This window comes from Artemia sp. Qi Xiang Cuo, chromosome 2 (assembly GCF_049724085.1).
Source record: "Artemia sp. Qi Xiang Cuo chromosome 2, ASM4972408v1, whole genome shotgun sequence".
NCBI classification, from domain to species: domain Eukaryota; kingdom Metazoa; phylum Arthropoda; class Branchiopoda; order Anostraca; family Artemiidae; genus Artemia; species Artemia sp. Qi Xiang Cuo.
This window is the reverse complement of record NC_142795.1, coordinates 79465103-79475503: the sequence shown is the minus strand read 5'-3', so window position 1 is coordinate 79475503 and position 10401 is coordinate 79465103. Positions and strand designations below refer to the sequence as shown.

Sequence of the window (10401 nt, the reverse complement as noted above, 5' to 3'; positions counted from 1 at the left end):
GTGAAAATACTCACATTTCAAAATTAATACTGCTGTTGATTGCCGTCCGTTTCTTGCATAGATGTGGATTCGTTCCATCTTGGTTTCTTTTCCAGAGGGGGGTAATTGCAAGAATCCTCTTCCTTGAAAAGAAGGCAAAATTTAGCATGAAAAAAAAAACAATCCTCTTTTTCCATTTTGTTGGATAAATGCTTAAGAGGTCAAATTTTGTCCCTCCTCTTGTTTAAAGGCAAAAAGTTTATTGGTCATTAAGGCGTGATGTGCATAATGGCTTAAAGGTGCTCCTATTATTAATTTCTTTACCTTCCTTCTTCTTACTGCTAAATATTACCGAAAATTTTATTTACATCATCAGTTTGTTTTTGTAGAGGCTTGTTTTAAAACCCTTTATTATACTTGAGTTGTTTTTTCTTGTGAGGTCTTTTTAACCCAATGTATATTCAAACCAGGATATTATTTCCATATTGTTAAGGTCAAGAGATAATCGGCCTATTATAGCTATAGCCGTTTTATATATAGCCCATTGCAGCCTTTATGAGAAAAGCCAAGAGTAACTTGTAAATAATACACTATTTAATTATACCATAGACGTGAAGTGTAGATTATTAGATTAATTCGACTTTGATATATATATACGTGATGTATCTTGGATAGTTTCAGTTAAAAGTTATATTTGTCTCAATGAATTTACTATATTTTGGACTTTGAGAAGACTATTTGTAAAACTATAATCTTTTCGCGAATAACATACTGCTAATTATGATATTATGAATAACATATGATGAAGCAGGCTTTGGCCAAATCAAGCGATGTACTTGGCTTAATGGGGTGTAAATTATTAATAATCGCAGGTGGCTTTTGCATTTTAACATTGGCAAAACATCAGTAATATTTTCCTTTTGTTTGTTTGTTCAGGTTTCGAAGAGTTAAATATTCTGTATCTTAACCCGGTAAGAAGTAATCATCTTTCGGCTGCTATTCCGCTCGTCATAAAGAGCTTGCCTCTTCACGACTAGCCAATCAGGAGAATCTTCCTTCTTGCTGTAATACTTCCAAATGCTTGCGTACGCGCTTGTTAATTTTCGTCTCTTTCATGCAAATTATTCTTTTGTGGGAAAATTAAGTGAAAGTTCAAAAAACAGATATTTTTCTTCACACAAATTCCATTATCATTCTCGGTTGCTTAAAAATTGCTACCAAAGCTACAGATTAGCTATGCACTCACGAAACAGAAAGGAGGATTTTTGTTGCAGATTTTGACTCGAACATTTTGACAGACAGGGGTGTTTTCCTCTTCTTACCCATGGTGAAGTTATTTATTTATTCTCGCGGCTGGTCAACTCTGTCAATATGGGGCTTGCAATTCGTTTAAGTTGGATCACCTATTATTGGTTCCTGATTTGCGCTTTGGATTAAGAAATTTATATGTGTGCTTTTCATTTGCTTTTAGGATATTCAAATTGATAATTTCTGCATTATGGCTTATCTTACTCTAGCTTTAGACTCACTTTACGGTTTTATTTTTACAATTTAAAATTTATCTCGCGTCTGTTTTTTTTTCAAGGTTGAGTTCACCGACCAAAACATCTTGCTTATATACCAAAAATTTCAATGTATTTTAATCCGGGGTTTTTATTAGTTTTTTCTATGCGTTAATTATTTTGTGAATAAGAATGTGTGGTACTTCTGTCTGCATGTCTTTATAACAATATTAATTATTCACTGATATTTCCTTTTGTTATTTTGTGTTAATTTTTACTACTCTGTCCTAAAGTTTGGAGAGCTTTAATACTCTTATTTATTGTGTGTAGGTTTACAAAGACTTGAAGCTAGCTCCTTTTACATTATGTTATGACTCTAATATGTTTTAAAATGGAGGGCTTGGTCAAGTTCACCTGTTCTGTGTATGTTTAATTTATATTTTACCCCTGAGGTACGCGTTTTTACTATATTAGCACTTGTTTGTGGTTTTTTGTCAGAGGGTAAGTCCCCACTGAAATTTGAATTTACTAGTAAAACGTTTTTTTTATTTTTTGTTTTTGGAAATAAAGAATGAAAGTGTACTCACATTGAAAATTGACGAATCCATTGTTTTCAAAGTTAATAATATGTAGTGTACTATAACCAATGTGTTAAAACATAATGAAAATTGGAATGTAGTGTATGATCATTTTATAGGGTTTTTGCTTGAGTACATTAACGTTGCCAAGTTTTTAAAAAAACAACTTACTAATCAAGTTACTGTGTATTGGACTAACCGCCGCTCTCTCTCTCTGTTTGACCCCAAGAAAATGGATGTCACCTTAGAAACCCGTCTGGTAAGACATGTAATCAAACTCTCAAAACATGCCTGAGTACATTATACTTTGCCAAGTTTTAAAAAAAACAACTAATCAAGTTACTGTGTATTGGAGTAACCACCGCTCTCTCTCTCTGTTTGACACAAAAAAAATGGGTGTTACCTTAGAAAACCCGTCTGGTAAGGCATGTACCGTTCGTAGTAATATGTGATTGACCCGTGGTAAGGCATATTACGCAATCACTGGTGAAAGTGCATACACCCTTACTACTGACCATAGAGATTATGATGTTAGCCTTTTCTACTTCCTTGCCTTTCAACTCCAGAAAAGGTACGCAAAGTACTGTTTTTGGAGCCAAAAGACACTTTATGATGGTGTAATCAAGTCAAATTTATATAAAAAAAAACACTTAGAGATAGAAATTACCTTTCAAATGCACCATTAGACAGCTTTCTATGGTGTTCTAGTGCCTCATTTATGGTCAAGAAAAAAGAAGAAAGAAAAGACAATCAGTTTTCCTCCTGTAAAGGGATTTTCCTTTTCGTTCCAGGTGGGGGGGGGGTTGTAATTCTCCTGTGAAGGGCTTATGACCATAGTAATTCAAGTTTTGCACTTCTTATTTCTATCCGACGCTATTTTTGAGGCTTTCAGGCTCTAATTTGAAATTCTTATAAATTTATTTTTGCAATAACATCTTACTATTCATATTAGTTCAAATAATAGTTACCATTCCTGAACCAGCTGCAAATGACAATTTTTTATCACTAGCCAGTCTTTTTTCTTTTTTTTTTAATGCATTCTTAAACTTTTTGTTACTATGGCCGACGTTTTCTCTTTACGAGGTTGCAGCTACCGCTGCAGATGTGTTATTCTTTTTAATTTCTGTTGGTTGTGGATTCCATTTAATCATTTATATTATTTTCTGTTTTTTTAAGTTGAAATTACTAATATGGCTTTATTTCTACTCGTCTTATATTTTAATATAGGTTTTTACTTTTGTTTGAAACACTTTTTTGGAAAGGGTTCTTTTTTTTAGCATATAATAAAATAAAAATCTTTGAAGGCAATTTGACTAGTTATGACAAAATTTGATTCAGCCCGGGAATCTATGGAAGGTTTTACTTCTGATAAAGGAAGGTAGAATAAACGTTAAAAAAGTAGATGAATTATAGGCACATTGTGAATATATGCATATATATACATATACATCTATATATGTATATATATATATATATATATATATATATATATATATATATATATATATATATATATATATATATATATATATATATATATATATATATATATATATATATATATATATATATATATATATATATATATATATATATATATATATATATATATATATATATATATATATATATATATATATATATATATATATATATATATATATATATATATATATATATATATATATATATATATATATATATATATATATATATATATATATATATATATATTCACAAGTTTGAGAGTATTGTGAACGTCTTGAATTTGGAGTATCTCTTTTATGAACTTAGTTGACTTGACCTGTGCATACCTCAATAGCAGCCTGTGACCCAGCAGCTTGTGTGTAACCCGTAACGTTTTGCAGAAAATGTCACCCACGGGATATTGTTGTGGAGAAACACAAGCGATGATAAGTGTTTCATTAGGTTCATATGATCATATCCTCCGAAGATGCATAGAAAATCTTAGCTACTAACCCCTACCCGCAGATCCACCACACTACCTAAGCTAATAAGTAGACCCCTGGTGCTTAAACCCGTAAAGTTTTGCAGCAAATGTCACCCAAGGGATATTATTGCGGAGAAACTCAAGCGATAATGTGTCTCGTTAGGTTTATCTCATCTAAAGGGGCATAGTCAGTCTTAGCTACTAATCCCCGGCAGAGGTCATATCAGGTACAAACTATAAAGAAACACAGCTTTGAGTCTAGCTCTTACTTCCTATAAAGTTCGACCCCTTCTGATAGAACTATTCATGACAAGAACTCGGGGCTCTTCTTTTTTTCCACATGGAAGTTGAATCGACCCTGGACTCTTGAGATAAGAGCTTCTGAATTGACTAGTGCTTCTGCCTAAATTTAATTGATATCCAAGTTTATTCAACAGTTCATTCTGGTAGATATCCAGATAAATAGAATTTATGTGGTCCTCAACCCTTCTCCCTCCTCCCTTTCACTGAGGTTGGATTGATTGCCACCCCGAGAACCACAATTAAAATATTAAAAGTTACCTCTCATCAAATGTGATTGAGATGAAGCAACCACTTCTGGTTTATGTCTTGATGACCAGGAGTTCAGATCCCCCTCCATCTACAGAGTTCAGATCTTGCTTGGACCTAGCAAAGGCACAGCTGTCACTGATCACCATATTTTGATAATATCTGACAACTAATTTGGGCAGATGTCCTGATTACAAGAATCAAGCCCCCCTCTCTCCTATTTCCCAAAGAAGAGGAATCGGCTCTGGGCCTCAAATCAGCAAAGTAGGATACTAAATCTTACTTGCCACTAGCATTTAGAAAAATCTGGAGTTCAGTTTTAGTTTTGTTCAGTTCATTTAATTAGAAAATTGAATAACACATAACATAAATCGAAATGGTTGCCCAAAGAAAGACATAAAAGTACTTGATACTGAGAGACCACATAAATAACAAACACTTAAACAAACAAAACTCTCAACAAACAAACAAAACCAAACAAAAAAGGAAATAAAACAACCAAACCATGACCAATCTCTCTCATGAAAATAAATAAATATGCAGAAATGAAAATCTATGAACCAAGACCCTAAATTTGCTTTTCATTTTACTCCTAAATAAATGAAAAGACTCCCTTTTGATAGATGTTCTGATGACAATGATTGAGGGACCCCTCCCCAAATGAGTGTGATCAATTCTGCCCCCCTCCCCCCAATGACTACAACAAGGACACTTACTTTTGCTTCCAACAAAGTCGGTCGAAATCTGACAACCTCTTTTGTTAGATTAAATAAAACAAACAAGTTTTTTTTTAACTGAAAGTAAGGAGTGACATTAAAACTTAAAAACGAACGGAAATTGTTCCGTATATGAAAGGGGCTGTCCCCTCCTCAACGCCTCGCTCTTTATGTTAAAGTTTGTTTTATTGTTTTAAAAAATAGAGTTGTGAGAAAGAGTCAAACTTTAGCGTAAAGAGTGAGGTGAGGAGGAAGGGACAGCCTCTTTCATATACGGAACAATTTCTGTTCGTTTTAAGTTTTTAATGTCGCTGCTGACTTTCAGTTAAAAAAAACTTGTTTTTGAATTAATGCAGGTTTTGATTTTGGCTCACCGTACATGAATAATTAAAACAAATTTGCATATTAATTTAACTTTTTTTTGGCTAAATGGCTCTCTCGAAATTTTTATCGGACGATTTTGAGAAGAAAGGGGTGGAGGGGAAGCCTAGCTGCCCTACAATTTTTTTGTTACTTAATAAAGGCACTAGGACTTTTAATTTTATTTACGAGCTTTTTTATTAGTAATAAATATACGTATCTTACGAATTAACTTTGTAACGAACTTCAATATTCGTATATTTTTATTGCGTATATTAGGGGATCGCCCCCTAGTCAATACCTTGCTCTTTACGCTAAAGTCGGATTTCGTTCTAATTCTGTAAGAATGTCCCATTAATCACAAAGACCGTTTAATTAGAATAAATAGCTCTTTATGAAAGTACTAAAAAAAACTTTAGCATAAAGAGCGAGGTATTGACGAGAGGGCGAACCCCCTCTTATACGTAATAATTTCTGTTTGTTTTAAGTTTTGATGTTACTCCTTACTTTCAGTTGAAAACACTTGTTTTTCATTTTATTTCTGATTGTTTTTTAATAATGCTGGGAAATCCAGCGCTTCCTTCATACCAATGTCCATTCTCCCATGAGAACTTTCTACATGGAAAGATCCTCCCATGTAACCCTAAAATCCCAGCCCCATTACCAGAAAAAATTCCCTCTGAAAAAGTCTGTATACTTCCCAATAACCAATACTATATGTAAACATTGGGCAAAGTTCATAACTTGCAGCCATTCTCCCGGGGACTCTGGGGTATTAAGTCATCCTCAAAGACATAGTTATTGTATATTTTTGCCATGTTCAACAAAATGGCTTTCTCAAAATTTTGATCGGGTGACTTTGAGAAACAAATGAACATGGGAAGGGGCCTAGTTGCCCTCTATTTTTTTGGTCACTTGAAAAGGGCATTATAACTTTTAATTTTTTTTTCGAATGAGCCCTCTTACGACATTATAGGACCACTGGTTCGATACAATCACTCCTGGAAAAAAAACACGCATCCGCGATCTTTCTGCTGGAAAAAAATAAAAAAAAATTCCACATTTTTGCAGATAGGACCTTGAAAGGATTTTTGTTTATTGGGTTCTGAAACCTCTACAGTAGGGTTCTCTGACACGCTGCATCTGACGGTGTGATTTTCATTGAAGTTCTATGACTTTTAGGGGTTGTTTCCCCTTTTTAGAAAATAAGGCAAATTTTCTCAGGCGCGTAACTTTTGATAGGTATGATTAAACTTGATGAAACTTATATATTTGAAATCAGAATAAAAATCTGATTCTTTTGATGTGTCTATTGGTATCAAAATATGTTTTTTACAGTTTTGATTACTATTGAGCCGGGTCGCTCCTTACTTACAGTTCGTTACCACGAACTGTTTTATGTATGGTCTGACTTCCAAGGACGCAACTAGGACTGTAGCTCTTACCTATCTTCAAGTTTTGCTGTGATCTGACAATCCTTTCTTATAAATACCCTGTTAACACGAATTAGGATTTCCTCTTCCCCCCCCCCATATCCCCCCGAGGTTAAATCGTGCATGGACGCCCAGAAACACACGATTTCATCTCCAAACGAAAACGTTCTCGAGACCGATTCAATCAGTTGGACGACCTATCTACTTCTGCGTCCAAGTCTTATTAGTATCCAACTCTTTCCAAAACAGTATTGACAAGTTATTTAGTGAAAGTAAATTTTTATAGAGGCGAAAGCCTTTTTATTGCAGTATATTATTATTATTGTTATACAAAATATTGGGAAATTCAACCAAGGTCTTATTCGATCTCTGATGTTGAAACCATAATGCCATGTCCTAGACAAGTCTAGCATTATAAGATCCCTAGCAATGTTACTTTGAAGCTAAGATGTCTTGTTTTTGTTCCTACTACTGATAATTTAAAAAAACAAAGGTTTTCCGAGGGAAGTAAAGAGTGAAGTTGAAACTTAAAACGAACAAAAATTATTACTTCACAGCCTATCTTACATATATCAATAAAGCTAGTACAAATAAACCAAATAATTATGTTTCCCTACGTTTATAGGATTATAGAAAACTAGCGCTTCACTGAAAACACAAAATAATATAAGAGTTACTTTACAATAAAATCCAACCAATTAAGGACACTTTTTTTGAAAAAAAAAAAAAGTATTTTAGGATGGTTGCTTTATCTTTACTTTCGTTTAATTTGGTATCACTTATGCACAATGGCTCAGTTCAATGACTGGCTCTCGTTTTGGTTCTGAAAAGGACATGTCATGATTAGTTTGTAGACAAGTTCGAAGTAAAGCCATCTTGGTAGTATTAGGATTATAGACTAGCTTTAGAATGTGTATATTAGCTTGAAACTCACTGTTGTGTAGACAGGAGTAACCGGATTTCCAGAGTTCATATTATATATTATTTGATGCTAGCTTATTAGCTAAAGACAATTCCGCCTGAAGCCGAAGGAAAGCAATGTAATTTATCTGATGTTCTGGCATGTGAGTTTGTAATTTTAGTTTGTAATGCTGGAATTACCAGAGATAACCTGGCGATTAAGATGTCTAATGATGACTTTGCAGATGTAATAGATGTAAATTTAAAAGCTAACTTTATATTGAATATAGCTGCTTCTTTTCAAGTAATACTTAAGCATATTTTTTACAATTTAAGATTGTATATTACTCACAATCGGTATTATAGCTGGCGAGACCAAAATGCTACCTGATAATCAATCTAATATTTCTGTATACTGAAAGTTACTAATGTCACAACTGGTGTAAGACTATAAAAAAAAACTTTAAAGATTAGTCTATTGTTGTTAGGCTACGTACTCACTTTTGACTCTCAAATCAATATTCCTTTTTTTATACTTGACTTTTGTGTTTTCAGTAAAGCGCTAGTTCCTATAATCCTAGAAACATAGGAAAACATAATTAGTTGGTTTATTTGTGCTAGTTTTATTGATATATATTAGATAGGCTGTGAGGTAATAATTTTTGTTCGTTTTAAGTTTCAACTTTGCTCTTTACTTCCCTCGGAAAAACTTTGTTTTTAAATTAATCTTTGTTCGTTTTTGATTAAAATTTAATGTAGAAACAACGCTGCTATGACCTTTTTTATTTATACGAATAATGCATGTTCATTTTAAGTCTTAATGGCATTCTTAGTTTCAGTTGAAAACTTATTTTTAGTATAGTTTCTAATTATCACCGATCTAGGGGAGATAAGACACCTCTAGAAAATTCTGCCAAACACCCTTGACAACTACGAAAAACTTTCAGTCTATATCATAAAGTTCATCATCCATACATCCCAAAATAATACATGTTTTTCAGGAACGTCTGTTTTTCGATGAGCAAAAAGCTGTTTTTACTCGGCTGACTTCGCCTGAAAAAGCCATAATGAAGACAGGGTTTTATAAATCACCTACTGATTAGCAGAAACTAGACGGCTACTCTAACAAAAGAGAGCTGCAAAAGGACTCATTTAAAAGCTTACATTTATACCTAATCGCTTTTTATAAATTTGACTTGACAGCACATTCCCATAAAGTGTACCTTCGGTTGTTTCCCCCATTTTTTTTAAATGAAAAAAGTACCTTTTCCAACGAAATGACCAAAAAAAGTTGTTTTTCAAAACCTAGGCAGGAGTAATTTACTAAGAGGGCAAGGACGTCCCTTCCTCTCTATTACCACCGTCAGAACTAGCACACAGGCTTCATCGCAGAATGAAGTTTGAAGGTTCAATACAAAACTGTTGATCATTCGAGCTTAATTTTTGGTGGATTTTCAGTTGAAACATTTTTAATTTTAGTTGATTTTTTTCAGAATAATCTTTTACTTTTAAGATGAGTAGGCGATTTATGAAACTTACTAAGAGGGTCTGGAGCGAGAATATATGTGAGGGGTATAATAAACCTCCAGTTAAGGGCTTTGGACCATAATTATTGCGATGCTACCATTTTATGCTTCCAAACTCTTCCACTTAAGGAGCGGTACCAAAAGTACCGTTTTTAGTGCTATCTGGCACTTTTGGATGGTAAAATTGATAAAAAGCACCTAGATATGAGTGATAGGTTTAAAGTGAACCTTCCCGGGATATGCTTTCAAAAATGAGTGCATCATATTTGCAAAAATGGTGGATTATCTGGAAAGTAATCATAAATTTGAAAGAAAAACAAGATAAAGATCTGTAATTCTTTGTTTTATTATCGAAATAGATTTCCTTTGGTTTTAAAAACAATAAATTTAGTAGCAATTAAGAATCACTAAAATAATAGATATTGGACCTTTTAACTATGTTGAACAAAATGGTTATCTGAAAATCTTGATTGGATGACTTTGGGGGAGGGGGCTAATTGGGAGGGGGCAAGTTGCACTCCAACCTTTTTGGTCAGCTAAAAAGGGCATTTGAAAATTTAATTCCCTTTTGAATGAGCTATTTCACGTCTTTCTGTGATGGTCTGATCACCTTCTAGCCCTGCTAGAAAAAAAAAGAAAGAATTAAAAAACGGGAGACAGATCAGTGCTACCGATGCAAAAAAAAAGATTTACTTTGTTGTTCAATGAGGGGGCCTGTAAAACCATTTAAAATGTTTTCGGGTATGCTGATTCCAATGGTACATATTTAATTTTGATCTGACGTCATTAACAAGGGTTTCGAGACTTTTTTGAAATCACCATAAATATCTTTTCGCAATAAACATGTACTTCTAATACGATCCGAAATAATAGTCATCATTCCTCAATCAGTGTCAGATGGCAATTT

General features: G+C 33.4%; 1 protein-coding gene across 1 annotated transcript in view; it reads left to right on the top strand.

Annotated features, from left to right (window-relative positions):
- Positions 1–10401, top strand: part of LOC148955655 (uncharacterized) — a 93694-nt gene that overhangs the window by 26324 nt on the left and 56969 nt on the right. The window lies entirely within an intron of this gene.